Here is a 17,796-nt window from a genome sequence, read left to right as displayed (position 1 = left end):
TCCCAAAACCTCCTTCCCAACACCTCCTTCCCAGACACCTCCTTCCCAAGCAAACACCTCCTTCCCAAACAAACACCTCCTTCCCAAACACCTGCCTCTCCTCAACCCCACAGGCCAGAGTGCTGAGACAGAGGGGCCTTTTGGATTCAATAAGTATCTTGTTCTCTTAAAGACCCAGCAACTATTTTACAAGTCGCAGCAGTTTTAGGTCATATGCAGCTAAGATCAGCTTGCTCTACAAGCAATAATATCTCTACTTAGCACTTCAAGGTTGAAAGTTCTTCACTAATGGATCCATCGACTAATTGATCCTGGAAGGCCAAAGGAATAAAATTCTTTTTTATAAATAGGAAAACAAAGGCAGACAGCTAAAGCACTAATCAAATTGGGGATTGTTAGAACAAAAACAGGCTTCAGAGAGAGGATTTTACCATGCTGTTGTTTCACATGGTAGAAATCAAGGCCCAGAGCGATGAAAGGCATATCTTCTTTGTTTCTCCAAGTTTCATAACCGTTCAGTTGCAGAACCAAGAATCTAAAACCAGCTCTGGGAAACAAATGTCCTGTTGCCAGCCTCATATTTGGACTTGGATTTGAAAATACCTTCAGCACTTAGAAGAGACATTCAAATACATTTCATTTCCTGTTATCCAGATTGTTCGGAAAGTATTAAAAATTTTTCATTTACATGCTGATATGGTTTGGATCTGTGTCCCTAACAAATCCCATGTTGAGTTGTAGTCCCCAGTGTTGGAGGTGGAAGCTGGTGGGAGGCAACTAGATCATGATATCATGGGAGTGGATTTCTCGTGAATGATTTAGCATCATCCCCTTGGTGCTATTCTCATGATAGTAAGTTCTCATGAGATCCGGTTGTTTAAAAGTGTGCAGCACCTCCCCGCTCACTCTTTTCCTCCTGCTCCTGCGGTATAAGATGCCTGCTCCATCTGCCACAAGTGAAAGCTTCCTGAGGCCTCCCCAGAAGCAGATGCTGCCATGTTTCCTGTACAACCTGCAGAACTCTGGGCCAATTAAACCTCTTTTTTATAAATTACCCGGTCTTGGGGATTTTTTTATTTAATGTGAGAATGAACTAACATGTATGTCCTTTTGGATCTACTGTTTCTATAAATTTATCCTACAGAAATACACATATACACAAAGATACATGTAAAAAAAATAGTTTACTGCAGCATTGTTTGTAATAATAAAAATCAGGCCGGGCGCAGTAGCTCACACTTATAATCCCAACACTTCAGGAGGCCAGGACAGGTGGATCACCTGAGGCCGAGAGCTCGAGAACAACCTGACCAACATGCAGAAATCCCATCTCTACTAAAAATACAAAACTAGCTGGGCATTGTGGCGCATGTCTGCAATCCCAGCTACTTGAGAGGCTGAGGCAGGAGAATCACTTGAACCGGGAGGTGGAGGTTGCGGTGAGCCGAGATCATGCCATTGCACTCCAGCCTGGGCAACAAGAGTGAAACCCCGTCTCAAAAAAAAAAAAAAAAAAAAAAAAAAAAAATCATTGAGTATTGCTTAATTCTGATTTCATATCATTGAACACTAGAGATGTTAAAATGTTCAGCATGCACAGTTCTGTAAAATTGTTCTTGATATATTAAGAATGAAAGAATCAAGTTGTATAATAGGATAACATCATCCCACTTTTGTACAAATAGATGTTTGGTGTTTGTGTGTATGTATATGTATATATCAAATTTCTTCAACCCTCGCTAGGGTGAGAGGTCCGTTCCTCCCAGGGCTATTGTGAGGTTTCCTTGTAAGTACATTGCCTGATCAGGAGTAAACACTCCACAGGTGTTCCTTGTGCCACTGTTGCTCTACATGCTTTTTTTTTTTTTTAATTAAAACTTAGAATCAAATTTTTAGTAAGAATTATCTCTGAGAAATATGATCAGGGCTGGCCATGGGAAGAGAGGCATTTCTGTAATGTTTGAATACTTTTTTTGCAATGAACATATATCACTTTTATAATACAAAAATACAAGTGTGGGAAAAAATATATATATGTATATATATACTTTGTTTTTTTGAGACTGAGTCTCGCTCAGCCATCCAAGTTGGAGTACAGTGGCGCGATCTCAGCTCACTGCAACCTCTGCCTCCCAGGTTCAAGCGATTCTCCTGCTTCAGCCTCCTATGTAGCTGGGATTACAGGCACCAGCCACCACACTCGGCTAATTTTTTTGTACTTTTAGTAAAGTACAACTTTTCTTGTACTTTTAGTAGGGATGGGGTTTTGCCATGTTGCCCAGGCAGGTCTTGAACTCCTGACCTCAGGTAATCCACCTGCCTCGGCCCCCCAAAATACTGGGATTACAGGCATGAGCCACCGTGCCTGGCCACATGTACATATTTTTTAAACCTTCAGAAATGAGAAGCCGAGCCACCACAATGAAAGAAATTTTTAAAACCTCCAGGGAAAACCACCTGGCAACCAACAGTGTGGGTGGATACACTGCTTTGAAGCCCAAAGATCCTTCCCTGGGCCTGCTCTGAAGCCACACCACCACACCAATAAATGCGAAACGGAGGCCACTGGACAAACCTTACCCACCAGTCTTTCCATCCTCTCAATGAGGCAAAGAACAGGGGGAGGCCTCAGGAGTTGAATCATTGACGTGGCTCAAGGAAGTGCCGGGCCCAGAACACAGAACTCCTGGCTCCCAATCCCATGCTCTTCCAGCCCAGGATAGGGAGATCAGCCAGCCTGCCCTTGGCCCTCTCTTATTCCCAAAACTTTCCTCCGATGTCAGGGCCAGCTGGGGTCCTTGTTATAAGGATCCTGCTCTGGGGGCTTCTCTCACATAAGGAGTTTGTTCTCAAGGAAAATCTCAGGGCAGATTCCAAGGTTCCCCCAACTGAAAGATTCTGATTCCACAGATCCAGTATGGGACCCTAGTAACTGCATTCTAGCAGCCACCTTCCCTGAAGGGGATCTCACTGCAGGTGGAACAGGGAACATACACTGGGGAGCACTGTCCCTGGGGTCCCGTGGAGAGGCACGTGAGTCCTCCCGAGAGGCTGCAGAATGTGGAGGATGCACATTATTGAGGGAAGAAGGCCCACAGTTTCCAATAGTTCTGAAAGAGGTAAATGACTGTCACCCCCTCCCCACCTGCAAAAAGGCTTGATTCCTGAAGGGAGAAGCCTGGCTTTCACTCCTTGCTATCTGCTACTTAGAGAAGGGTACAACCAGTGCCTGGAGGAGCTGGGCACCGCCCATGCTGTTGTGCAGTTGAGGTGGAGAAAGGAGCCCACAGCTTTGGCCACAGCAAAGCCACTTCTGCCTGCCGCTCCTCAGGGCCTGGGTTCGGTCCTCTATGCCTCCCCTTTCCCAGGGCTGGGCGCCACGCTTCCCCAGGGGTCCACTGAGGCTCTTTCTCCTGTTAACGGGAGTGGCTCCAAGGGAAGCTCATGACCAAACCGGCCCCAAAGCCCAGTCATCAAGCCATTGTCTCAGACCTCAGCTTTTAGAGCCCTTTCTGCTGCACAGCTAAGAAAAGAAAGGTACAGGACAGGCTGCTGGGAGATGCAGTTCCCAGGCCGGCGCTAGAAAAACACGTGTGCCTCGTATGTGTATAATTCTGCCAGAGCTAGGAGGGTGGGACAGATCCTCCCGACACACTGCCCACCACAGCCACGCCCACACCCACCCTCAGTGCCTTCTGCCACCTGTGATCTTTCCCCTTCCAGAGCTGCCCTTGATATTTGTCGCAACCTGGTTCTAGGTGGGTGAATGTGGGGCCGGGGACTGCAAAGTGATTGGCCAGCTTTCCTGCCAGGATGGCCCCGTCTAGCAGATTTCTGGAGGAAAGGAGGTCATGAGAATGGACTGGAGCAATTCTTGACCATCACATACTCGGCTCAAATCTGGTGCAGCCCTTCAGTCTTGCTGGAGAAGAAAGCAGAGCCCAGACATGTGGAGATACTGGCCTGGGCTTCTCTGGCTCCATGCCATGCCTCCACCTCCCAGGCCAACACCTTCCCCGCACTCACACTTCTCAGCAGGGCCTCTGCAGGTGCCACCTCTCTGGCCTGCTCTCCCTTCCAAATGGTTGCCTTATGCATCCAGAACAGGCCACAGAGGGAGTCTATATGTGTCCACTTTGTTCTCTTGGCTGAGGATGCAAACCCTTCAGAGTGAAATCTTAAAAGCTGCTGGTAAGACACGGAATGAATGCACAGGGCCAAATATATGCATCCTTACTTGAAGCTGTCAACATGTGAGTGTAGATTCCAGGAAGGTATTCTTCTCTACCTAGAGAATGAGCCACTGTACATTCAATATATGTACCTAAGTGTATGTGTGTGTATATATCAACAGGGAGTGGAGAGGACAGGTGGAGAATCACAATAATTCTTTGATACGCTAAGATGATGGTGCACCATGATCCCCCCACCTCCATCCCATTTCTCTCCAGAGCTTGTGCCAAGTGACTTTCCCTTGAGATAAGAGGAATTTAAAGTATCGTAAGCAGGCCCAAAGGGAGAGGGTGTTCAGATTCAGCTGGATTAACTCAGTTCTTCAGTGAAGTTGAACTTTGTGGATATGCAAGATATGTGTTTTACAGAAAAAGCTCCTTAAAATGCCTGAGTTAATGAAATCTTTGTCTAACGATTAAGAATCTGGTAGGACTTAGGGGTCGTTCTCCATATCAACTCTGGTTAGATGGTTCTAGAAAACGAAGGGAGGTTTAAGGGGCACCCTTGCAGTCACAGCACTGGGTTTTGGAGCTGTGCTGTCTCATACAACAGCCACTAGCTTCATGTGGCCATTTAACTGTAACTAATGCCAATTACATAAAATTTAAAATTCAGTTTCTCAGTTGCACTAGCCACATTTGAAGCATTCAATAACCCTATGTGGCAATTTGGTACTGTGTTAGATGGCACAGATGTGAAATATTTTCATCATCACAGAAACTTCCAGAGGCCAGCACTGATGCAGAGTATTAAGCCCCCAAGAGGAGAATAATTCACATCTTTCTTATTCACCACCATATTCCTAGCATATAAATACAGGGCATGGTGCATAACAAGTACTCAATAAGTATATGTTAAAAGAAGGAATGTTGTGTTAAATACTAATTCACTAACCTTGTTCATAAATCGGTATTTATTAACTGCATCTGACCCCAGTAGCCCCTGCCCCTGCTCACCACAAAAAATGTTATCAGAGTCTTTCCAATGTGAGGCTAATAACTTTATTTTTATTTATTTATTTATTTTGGTCTGGGGTCAGATGCAATTAATTGAAAACCAAGTTATGGGCCTTTTTTTTTTTTTTTTTTTTTTTTTTTTTTTTGAGACAGCGTCTTGTTCCTCTCATCCAGGCTGGAGTGCAGTGGCAGGATCTTGGCTCACTGCAGCCTTGACTTCCCAGGCTCGAGCAATCCTCCCACCTCAACTTTCTGAGTAGCTGGAACCATAGGCACACACCACTGCACCTGGCCAATTGTATGTGGGTATTTTTTGTAGAGATGAGGTCTCACTACATCACAGGCTGCTCTCCATCTCCTGGGCTCAAGTGATTCGCCTGCCTCAGCCTCCCAAAGTGTTGGGATTACAGGCATGAACCACCATGCCGGGCCTTTTTAATATAAGCTCTTTTTTCAACAATTAAGAGATTTCTAAGGTTCCTATGCAGTAGTTAATAGGCTTGGTGCTGTTATGGGGACACAAAAGAAATAGAAGATCTAAAACTCTCTTAAAAAGAGCTTACTACATGGTGAGGAAGAGAGAAATTGAGCATACCACGATCTTTTGTTTACCTGATATCATTTGAGATGGCACTATTCTGTAAGTTTAATTTTTAGCTTATATGAATCATAATCTTTCTAAAATTTCTTAACACTTTCCTGCATTCTTAAACTCCTCCCACTCAGGGACATGGTTATGGGCATTCTAAGTATCTACCACACTCTAAATATTTCCTCCAGAGTACTGAGCTGCGGGGGACTATTTTCCCCTATGCCAATTGATCCTAGACTGCTTTGTTTATGCTGTGGGCTGCAAAAGCAGAGGATGCAGCTTGTTCTACCCATACACATCAGGAGTAGATAGGCTTTGAGTATGGGTCCAAGAGGTTTTATGAGCAAAGATGTTGGTTCTTAATCCAGGGGTTCTGTGACACTGATTTGGAGTTCTCAGTTGCCTTGGTGCTAGTGGCAGTGGTGGCGGTGGAGGTATTGCCATTTGCTTGCCTCTTGGCTCTCAAGTATGTTCTGGATAGGTGAGACCACCAGAAAAATAATTAGAGGCAGAGTAAAATTACTCTGCAAGAAAAATCAGAGGACAATGAACTATCAAACTGCATGGTGATAGCAGAGTTCAGAAAGGAAGGAGATCGTGGTGGAACAGAAAGTCAACCATGACTAACGTGCGATGAGTGCCTTCTATCTGCCAGGCAATATTCAAACACTCTACTGACTCTAAAACAGCCCTGTGTGCTGGGTGCAATGGGTCATGCCTGTAATCCCAGCACTTTGGGAAGCCAAAGCAGGTGGATCACTTGAGGTCAGGAATTCAAGACCAGCCTAGCCAATATGGAGAAACTTCGTCTCTACAAAAATACAAAAATTAGCTGGGCATCATGGTGGGCGTCTGTAATGCCAGCTGCTCAGGAGGCCGAGGAAGGAGAATCGCTTGAACTTGAACTCAGGAGGCAGAGGTTGCAGTGAGCCTAGATAGCACCATTACGCTCCAGCCTGGGCAACAGAGCGAGACCCTGTCTCGAAAAAAACAAAAACAAAAACAACACAAAACAAAAAACAGCCCTGCGAGACCAGGACTCTCACTGTCCCTGGGTTTCAGATGGGGAGACAAAGGACAGAGAAGATACATCGCTTGTTCAAGGCTATGGCTAGTACCAGACAGAGCCAGAATTCAGACCAGAAAGACTGGCTTTGGAGACCACAGCCATCCTGAAAGAGGAGTTGAAACTGAGCTCTGGAAGAGAATAATCCAACAAGGGATGGCGGTGCAGACATGATCAGACATGGAGCTCACTGTCCAAAAGTAAAAACAAGGAACATGTTGGAATGACTCACAGAATGACTCAGCGTTTTTATACAGCTCTCATTTCAGTAACACGCATTCATCTTCCGGGCCTATTGCCCAGAAGAACCACAAAAGTGGTTCCTTTTGTGGTTCCAGGTCCTTTTGTGGTTCCAGGAGCCAGGGAAATTCTGCAGCGGCTTCTTTTGTGACTAGTAAATGTGTTTCATACCCCTCCTTTGATCTGGCCATCTGGCTCTATATTATACTCAAGTTAATACGAAACTAATGCATACTTCTAGTGACAAAGGCATTAGGCTAGTCCTCTGGACAGGAGGTGAGTAATAAAGAATCTTTGGCTTTGTAGACCTTGTCATCAAGTGAGTTGGAGTAAAGACATATACATAGATACCTAGTAAAGACATTTACATAGATACCTACAAGGCAAATATGAGTATCCTAAATCCTTTGTTAAAGACACAACTCAATGTTACAAACACAAAAGTCTTAAAGACTAATCTTATCTAGTTGGTTTGGAAAAAGCTTCAGGGGAGAGATTTATTTGGGGTGGAGAAATGTAGTGGGAGGGATTTCATGTCTTGAAGAATGAATAGGATTCACTTAATATTCTAGAACAGGCCAAATCCCCAGTGCACAGCCACCAGAATATAACTGGAGGGCCACAGAAGTTCTTGAGGGTCCTGTAGAACTCCTTAATCTCTGTCGGCTGTCACTGTGAGCACTTTTCCCGCATCTTCTGGGTTCAGGGGACTGTCAGGCACTGGTGATATTAACAGGAATAAAATATGTTCCCTCAGGGAGGTGATAGCCTAATTAGGGATAAAGTTGTGAAAATTGTTTAGGGGTAAAAAGTTCCCTTGTAGAATGAAAATATATGTCCACACATAAACATGTGTATGAATGCTCATAGTACTGTTATTCATAATAGCCAAAAAGTGAAAATGTCCATTAATTGAGGAATAAACAAAATGTGATGTATTCATGGAATAAATAATATGGAATATTATTTGGTCATAAAAAAGAGGCCAGGCATGGTGGCTCATGCCTGTAATCCCAGCATTTTGGGAGGCCAAGGCAGATGAATCTCCTGATCTCAGGAGTTTGAGAAAAGCCTGGGCAATATGGCAAAATCCCATCTCTATCAAAAATATAAAAAATTAGCTGGACATGGTGGCATGCAGCTGTGGTCCCAGCTACTTAGGAGGCTGAGGTGGAAGGATCACTTGAGTCTTGGAGGCGGAAGTTACAGTGAGCAGAAATAGTGCCACTGCATTCCAACCTGGGTGACAGAGTGAGACCCTGCCTCAAAAACAAACAAACAAAAAACAAAACAAAACAAAAAAAACAAGAATGAAGTACTGATACATGCTACGACATGGATGAACCTTGAAGACATCGTGCTAACTGAAAGAAGCCAGACATAAAAGGCACATATTGCATTATTCTGTTTACATATAATGTCTAGCATAGACAAATCCACAGAGACAAAAAGTAGATTAGTGGTTGCCAGAGGGTAGGGGAAGGGAGAATGAAGTGATTGTTAATGGGTTTCTTTTTGGGGTGATTAAAATATTCTGAAATTGGGCCAGGCGCGGTGGCTCACGTTTATTATCCCAGAACTTTGGGAGGCTGAGGTGGGGGGATCATGAGGTCAGGAGTTTGAGACCAGCCTTGCCAACACAGTGAAACCCCATCTCTACTAAAAATGCAAAAATTAGCTGGGTGTGGTGGTGGGCACCTGTAATTCCATCTACTTGGGAGGTTGAGGCAGGAGAATCACTTGAACCTGGGAGGCGGAGGTTGCAGCGAGCTGAGATTGCACCACTGTACTCCAGTCTGGGCTACAGGGCTAGACTCCATCTCAAAAAAAAAAAAAATTCTGAAATTGGATAGTGAGGTTGATTGTACAACTATGTAAATATACTAAAAATCACTGAATTATACTCTTTAAGAAGGTGAATGTTATGGTATGTAAATGTACATGGTATATATAAAAAATACAGAAGAAAATTTCCCTCTTAGACTCTAAACTGGGGTAGGGAAGTTTTATATTAAGGCATCCTTCAGTGTTGGAAATGGGCTTCATTTATAGTTCATACAAAAAAAAAGGCAGGAGTCACTTTCCCGTGGACTGATTAAGCAGGCTTTTCTAAAACATTACTTCATGTGAATCTCCTAAGAGTTTCCCCGCAGAAGAAACAATTGACTACCTGCTTAATGAGAATCTTTAACTCCTTTATAGGTAATAATTACCATAATCATCAAATCTTAAAATAAAATTACCCCAATAATCAGGGGTTCCACTTGAAGGTCCACTTATACTAAAGTGTAAATGACTATATGCGTCTTAACAGAACAAAAAGATGGCAAGAAAGGACAAGAGGGCACTTAGTGCCTAGAAGGGCAGGATGTGCAGAGCTAGACTTCAGAGAAAGTGGAAAGATACCAATAAAGCACCCACGACAAATGGCATATTTCTCAGCTTATCAATAGCTAAGTAGCTATTGACAGTGGCTAAAGTAGCTAGAAATTACACTTTCTCCCCAAAGCCTTCTTTTGGAAGTTGCTAAGAAAACATAATTGCTATTTTTACATATTTGGGACTGGCAGGAGGACTTTGCTGTGCTCCAAAGAAAGGTAATCCCTTGATCAAATGTTTTGTTTTGGGGTTTCTTGGTGCATGTGTGTGTATGTGTGTTTGCCTTATACCCTAATCCAACTCTGATTTCTCATAGGCGGTCTTGCAATCCCATTATCTTACCAGGCAAAATCACATAAAATTTAACACTGTAGGAGAAAAGGTCTTCAAAAGTCTAAATAATGACCAAATCATAAGGCCTCACTAGGAGATGAGAAGCTCTAACTGAGAGCTAAGCGGAGGAGGCGTGGGCTTAAACTCAAGAAGAGGGATGTTTAGGAAGAAATTAGTCTGAGCGATTACAGATTGCTAGCAAGATGCTGCCAGCACAAATCAGCCTAGATGCTGTAATCCACCTTTTCCTTAATTAATATCTCACACTTTTGAAGTGAGTGAAACTGCAAAGGGCTCTGCCAAGATTCCTCCCAGCTTACATAAGCCAAACTTGAGCTGGCTTGTGGATTTATTAGGCAGTGCTGTGAACATGTTTAATGCAGTCTTTATTTATTGAGCTATATAAATAGACTTGATACTAGTGTTGCCATCAATTTAGGAAGAATGCTTCCCTTCACAAGGTCTCATGGTGGCTGTTAGGCATTAGCACGCTATTCATGATCATCAAAGCATTTTCATCTCTGCAACCCTCCTTTCCCCTGCTATCCCTCCTTCCCCATTCGCTAGATTTTGAGAGTATAGATACCTAGATCATTAAAACAATATCAGGATTACCTTATTAACTCTCTGTGATCTAGGAATTGAAGAGAAAAGAAGCTTGAAGCATATTGCAGTGCCCTGAACGATTTTAATAAAGTATGTATTTATTTGGTAAACATTCAACCCACAGCGTCTAGCTCAAATGTCATGCTTCTCAACAACTCTCTTTGCTTCTCCTTCCTTGGCCTAATTGATTGTCCTATCTATATTTCCACATCACTTTGTATCCATTAGCTCTGTAGCATGTAAATCTATTGAGGTTATTTGTAAATATATCTGTTATTCCACACAAATCCGTGGATTCTTTGAGGATAAAACAATACCTTGGTCATGTTTATATTTAAGAGTCTTTAAAAATAAAAAAATTTAAAAACCACAAAAGAGTCTTTAAGAGTGCTTGAAATAATAACAATTGCATATCAAGTTGAAGTTAAATATGAGGTAACCATCTCACAATGCAAAGCCTTCCACAAAGTGCAGCTGCAATGTCCACAGGTACCCCAAGTCTCTTGTTGCTTTTGGTTACACAGATGAGTTCTTAGAGCTGTTTAGTTCAGAGACTCTAGGGATAATAGAGTTCTAACATTTATCACTAGCAAAAGCCCTCCACTTTGCTCTTGAGTCATTAAACCAAGAATTTATTCAGTGCTGCTTAATATAGGTTTGGAATATAGATGCTACAAAAGGTATCTTCTTTATTCTTAAAGATGCAAAAAGAAATGGGCCAGTCACGGTGGCTCACATCTGTAATCCCAGCACTTCGGGGTGGGTGGGTCACTTGAGGTCAAGAGTTTGAGACCAACCTGGCCAACGAAACCCTGTCTCTACTAAAAATACAGAAATTAGCCAGGCTGGTGGTACACGCCTATAGTTCCAGCTACTCAGGAGGCTGAGGCAGGAGGATCACTTGAAGGTTGCAGTGAGCTGAGATTATGCCACTGTACTCCAGCCTGGGTGACAGAGCAAGACTCTGTCTGAAAACAAACAAAATAAATGAAAGGGATCTGATTTTTTGAACATCTACTCAACAATGTGAAGTACCGTACTGGGACTTTATGGACATTATTCCATTTGATCTCCTCAACAACTCTGCAAGGTAAGTACTGTCAACATCATTTTTCAGGTCAGAGAGGTTAAATAACTGTGTTGAGGTGATGGATTCTCACTCAGGTTGGCCTCCCTCCAAGACCCACGCACCACTGTATAAGGCACAGTCTTTAGAGCCCTACTGACGTGCCACTAGTTTGACCTTTAGCCTGGAAAATTCACTTCACTTTTCTGGGTCACAATTACTGCATCGGTAAAATGGGAAATTTTTTTGACAAATCGTGATAATGTAATCTTTTAAGAAACCCATGGAACCCTAAGGCCTACCATTCTGAATCCATTCAAGGAAATATGAATAATTAGCATGGACTAAGTATTGTGAAACAGCAGAGAGAATGTATTTAAGTGCCTGAACCCACCATAAGTGATGCAAGAATTCAGAGAAAGAGAACATGCATACAAACTATTGTACTCAGAGAAGGCTCCTTGGAACAGGTAGGGCTTAAATTGGGACTTAAAGGATGAATGACATTTGGAAAGACAAGTAGATTGAGCATAGGGAGAAAAATTACTTCAAAGGAACATAATAGTGAAGAGACACTGTACATAACGATGATGAAAACTACCATCTGTTGAGTGATTACAGCAGGAAGTGAGTCAAGCCCTCTGTAAGCATTGTTTCACTTCATCCTCCCAATAATTTTTATAAGGTTAGATGTTGGATCATTCCCATTTTACTGATGGGGAAACTAAAGATCAGAGAGATCATACAGTTATTAAGTTGTAGAACTAAGATCTAACTCCACATTCTTGTCTAACTAGGAAAGACAGTACATGCTGGAGAGAGGTTGTGGAGAGGAATATGGAAATCCAGATGGTTTCCACTAGGACTGGGACTATCAATTGATGTGAACTAATTTTCCCCACAAAATGTTAACTGATGCAACATCTCACCCCAGATTCCTAAAACTTGTCCAACCCTTTGATGGAACAACAACTCCCACTCATTTGTCTTGACCTTTTCTGGGCACCACTGAAGCATTTTATTTTTGCCAATGTCAATAGACGTCATGTTTTATTTGTTGTATCTTGATGTCAACACAAAATCAAGGTGGTTTCCAGGAACTACTTTGCTTCCCTTTTGAAAATTACCTTTCTTCTCCTTTTTAAAGTTAATATCAAAAAACCTTTTAACTTAATAACTTGTCTATTATTTCATGTTGAGAGAATAACAATGACAGGCTGGCTGGTCAATGAATAAGCAGATTTATTTCCCTAATTTCATCTGACAGATGGCAGCCACATGATGTACTTTCCAGAGACACATTTCCAAAATTCTTCAGAGGAAGATAGTTCTTTGAGGTCTTTGTTTTACAGTCAAAATTTCTTTTAATCCCATTATGCTTAAAAAAGAGTTCCATATTTGATTATTATTATAATCTTAGACTCATTCTCTTGTGTGCCTATTGATATTTGTCTCTTTCTGTCTTTCTCTGGGGATTTTTAATCCTTTGTTCACTTCTTTGAGCCCTTAAACAAATACAATGCTTTCTGCATGATATTGTATTAGAGAATGTCTAGGCTAGAAGCTTGGGTTCTATTATATTGTCAGTCCTCGTGCTCCAAGCAGTTCAAGAATTTAAAGCTAGACCTCTAATATAGAAATGACGTGATCTGAAAAAGTCACTTCCCTCATTGCTCTTCACAAAATAAAGCAATCAAATTCTGTAACTATGTGACTTCAGGGTTCTGGAAGTGATCTGGCTTCCAAGTAAGCCAACATTGGTTATTGCCTTTTAGGTTGAGAAAGAACTACTTTTTTGATCACCACCACGGCTTGAAGCATCCACACTTGCTTCTGTTCATCTCTGATGGCAGTCAGTCTACTTGTCACCCAGCTTCTCAGTATAAATGTTGTGCCTTCAAAGTTAGGGTCCCCAGCAGTTAGTGGGAGTTTGTGTCTCACGCACATGGTAGGAGAGAATCACTTAAAGACTCAGGCATCAGGTGAAGCTGCTAGTGTTAAACACTCTGTTGATTTTCTTGGGATTCCAATTATTAAAGACTAAATGAATATTTAGGAAAAACAGATGTCTTTTCAGATGGGAAAATTCTGGATCCCATCGTTCTAGACACGAAGACTGCCACTTGGAACGGAAGTAAAGTGTATTGAAAGTTAGCATTCCAAAACACTGCGGTGACTAAAGAATGTGGACCGACAGGACAGGGGAAGGTGTGGTGAGGAGGTGGAAAGTGCATTCACCGCACCCACTTCTTGAGTGCCCAACGGCCCCTGGTGCCTATGAAAATTCAGCCGTGAGGTCTCCCCAGCTGTGTCACATGAGCCCTGCTTACGTGGGGGCAGCACAGGGCAAACTTAGCCAGTAAGTGTCAACTTACCTCTCAAAAGGGCCTCATGTCGAAATGCTTAGTAACCACAGTATCTTAATACAACATAAATCCACGTAAAACCACATGGGAAAGTATGCAGCTAGCACTTCCTTAGAAAATGACAGGCAGGTGGAGAGGAATTGTGCAGTATTTCCCATATGTTAACTGATTTTCATTTCAGGTCTGGAAATAAAACCAAACTTAATCATTGTGGCAGGACTGAATAACAATATGTCTATGTGTTCAGACCTTATGTCGTTCCTTTCCCAGAATAAAATTTGCCAAGAAAAATAGAAAGCTATGCTTAAAACTTAAGTTGCCTATTCCAACACAACTCTATAACTATGCATTGAATACCCACTATGCACAAGACACCCTGAAGACATAAAGACACATTAAGTATAACTCCTCTTTCTATTGCCATCTCTGGCATTGCAAACTGTCAAGGTGAGCACGTGACTGCAAATACATGGGTTGAAGATTTGGTAAAAACAAAATCAATGTCAAAATCAAATTCCCTTCCTTAATCTCAAATTGATGACACCTGAAAATATGAATAAGCTCTAAGTACTAAGTGCTCTTTACTTTTGTAAGTTGTCCACATTTTTAGTTTTGTCTACTTGCTAGCCAATTTGTATCTCCTTAAGAAAAGTCGTTTACTCATCATATAGCTACAGGGCCAATTACATTCCAAATACTAATCAAGGCACCAGAACTGCAAGAGATAGCGACCATCCTGGCCAACAATGGTGAAACCCCGTCTCTACTAAAAATACAAAAATTAGCCGGGCATGGTGGCGGGCGCCTGTAGTCCCAGCTACTCAGGAGGCTGAGGCAGGAAAATCGCTTGAACCCAGAAGGCAGAGGCTGCAATGAGCTGAGGTCATGCCACTGCATTCCGGCCTGGCGATAGAGCAAGCCTTCATCTAAAAAACAAACAAACAAACAAACAACAACAATAACAAAACAGACCAAAGAAGAAAAAAATTGCTGATCTCATGGACTCATGGAGCTTACATTTTGGTAAAATCATCAATTCCAGCATAAAAATTATAATAATAGATCTGTTTTCCACACAAAGTTGTTAGAGGCTATATATTTCCTGCCAATTTTTAGGGACTTTTTAATGACTGACATCTGAATTGAAAATTAATAGTGAAGCCGCGTGCAGTGGCTCACGCCTATAATCCCAGCACTTTGGGAGGCCAAGGCAGGTGGGTCACTTGAGCTCAGGAATTCAAGACCAACCTGGCCCACATGGCAAAACATAATCTCTACGAAAAATACAAAAATTAACCAGAAGCAGTGGCATGCACCTATAGTCCTAGCTACTCTGGAGGCTGAGGCAGGAGACTTGCTTGAGCTCGGGAGGTGGAGGCTGCAATAAGCCAAGATTGTGCCATTGCACTCCAGCCTGAGCAATGGGAGGGAAACCTTGTCTCAAAAAAGAAGAAAGGAAGAAAAAGAAGAAAAGGAAGGAAAGGAAGAGAGGGAGGGAGGGAGGGAGGGAGGGAGGGAGGGAGGAAGGAAGGAAGGAAGGGAAGGAAGGAAGGTACTTATGCTAAAATTAGGTATAATTATGCTATGGACTAAATACACATATTTTAAAGTAATCATCTAAAAATTTTCAATAGATTTAACATACTGATAACATCAAAACCCTTTTGTGAATGTGTTATTATTCCTAAAATCTTGGGTCTTGATAGATTGGGTTTCTGCTGCCAGCATAATCTTGCCTTTCTCCTTTTTTATCTGACAAATGTAATCTTTTGAAGAACTTGTCTTTGTCCTGAGAAATAGCAGTCCCACACGAATACCCTTGTAAAGGCTCCAAATATTTTTTTGCTTCATAATTTTGCTGTATTTCTGCAAGGCGGTTGGAATGGATCAGACATTTCCTAGTGACATCGTTTGGAATAAAGAGCTCTGGAATTTAACATTCAAATGATAGAGTGCACGGTTTGAAAAAGGCAAGAAATGGGTTTAAAATCTGCAGAGGTTTGCATTTATCAAGAGAACTAAAATGAGAGTATTGTCACCCATGAGTTCAACAGCAGGGTTCCTGAGGCAATGGGATGTTGGTGACCACCAGAACATCTGACTTTAGTCCCGCCCTCCCCAGTTACTCACTGTACAAACTTGAATATGTTGTAAGTTCTCTATGTCTCACCTTGATTTTAAATGTGTCTGCCCTCCAAATAATGAAACTTCCCTTCCAAGCAATTTGGTGATGCTTAAATCCAGTAAATTGGATTTCCGTGAGTAATCCTGTTTAGTTTTAAATAGTTTAAATAGGTATGACAATTCATTTTAGTGATAACATTTTGGTTGAGATCGACACTAATCTCAGGAATTTAAAACTAGCCATTTACATTTCAGTATCAAAGGGTGCTGAAATGGTTTCCTTCCATGTACAAAATAATTTTAACAGAAATTTTAAAAATTACATTGTCCCCTAGATCTGTTGTGAATAATCAGAATAAGAATCTTAATCTAATCAAGTATGGCTAAGAATACTCACCAAAGACATAACCATTGTTCTAAATCCCCCTTTTTAATATTGAGAAATTCACTGGGACAATCGTTTAGTCTTCTAGATAAAATAAAGGCTAGTGGGTTGTTTTCAAATTATTTCAAGATCACATTTCTCTAGTTTTGTAACTCATTTCTTCAGCCATAGAAATAATTATACAATATTTTTAGAACTTAAACCAAATTGAAATTGGGCAATAAGACTGAAAACAACTGAATTTACTCTGCTTTTCTTTCACCTTGCCTTAATTTTTGTAAGGTTAGTATTTATTGGAAATCTTTTAAGTTCAGTGAAAATTTCAGATCCATCTTGTTCAAGAATTGCTTATGTTCCATTATATTATTTCCCCAAAAAGTTGCCATTGGGGCTAAGAATGACAAGTCTCTGTCATCAGACTGAAAAGTCACTCCTTAACAAGATTGTGAATTTTATGTGGTGTTCCTAAAAGTTTTAAAGCTCGAAGTCTAAAAGCCAAAAGGTACAAAGTGGGGTTTTTGTTGTTGTTGTTTGGTTGGTTAGTCGGTTTTGATTTTGGATCTGTTTTTCCAGAAAGCTCACATAGTTAAGGAGAAAATGCCACAGCTTCAGTGTTCCTAATTCCAGGTGGCTCAGCAAGTCAGAGGTACAGGCGATGATTAAAAAAAACTGACATTCTCTGCTGACAATATGGAAAGCATTCCAACAATTATGAGAATCTATTAGAATAAGCACACCACATTTCTATTTGGGCTGCTTGAGACTGGGGTTACCTGGGGTCTGGGGATGCTTCCTGACCCTCAGACCTACAGAATATATCCTGGGAAAACAAGATTGATGCTTGTTTATTTTATTAGGTATTTTTGGATCATTTGTTAAATTCACTCCCAAGAAAATCAAACTCTTGTTTCCACTCATTTGAAATATGTTAAAATACATAGGATCTGTACATAATGTATTGTGTGTGTGTATAAAGCTTACATTATTTTCTGCAAATTTTCAGTTTTCCTCATGATTAGACAGAAATTCAATCTCAAATAAATTGCCTTTTCAATCTACCTGCTTACAAAGTAATCAAGCTTCTGATTTCTTAGTCTAACATCAAACTCTTGTGGAAAAGGGATGCAACATTTATAGGAACATTAATATAAAATACAAGGCTGGCCGGGCTCATGTCTGTAATCCCAGCACTTTGGGAGGCCGAGGCGGGTGGATCACGAGGTCAGGAGTTCAAGACCATCCTGGCTAAATGGTGAAACCCCATCTCTACTAAAAATACAAAAAATTAGCCGGGTGTGGCGGCACGCGCCTGTAGTCCCAGCTACTCGGGAGGCTGAGGCAGGAGAATGGCGGGAACCCGGGAGGCGGGGCTTGCAGTGAGCTGAGATCACGCCACTGCACTCCAGCCTGGGAGACAGAGCAAGACTCCGTCTCAAAAAAAAAAAAAAAA

At 41.7% G+C, this 17,796-nt stretch overlaps 1 protein-coding gene across 1 annotated transcript in view; it reads left to right on the top strand.

The window, feature by feature from the left end:
• PLEKHS1 (pleckstrin homology domain containing S1) overlaps window positions 1–695 on the top strand; it is a 30,970-nt gene extending 30,275 nt beyond the window's left edge. The window contains exon 13 of the mRNA XM_023206221.2: window positions 1–695. This exon is cut by the window's left edge and continues 677 nt beyond it. The gene's annotated coding sequence lies outside the window, so the exon portion shown is untranslated.
• The last annotated feature ends 17,101 nt before the right edge of the window (window positions 696–17,796 follow it).

Source organism: Piliocolobus tephrosceles, chromosome 9 (assembly GCF_002776525.5).
Source record: "Piliocolobus tephrosceles isolate RC106 chromosome 9, ASM277652v3, whole genome shotgun sequence".
Lineage (NCBI taxonomy): Eukaryota > Metazoa > Chordata > Mammalia > Primates > Cercopithecidae > Piliocolobus > Piliocolobus tephrosceles.
This window is presented reverse-complemented; position numbering and strand designations above follow the sequence as displayed.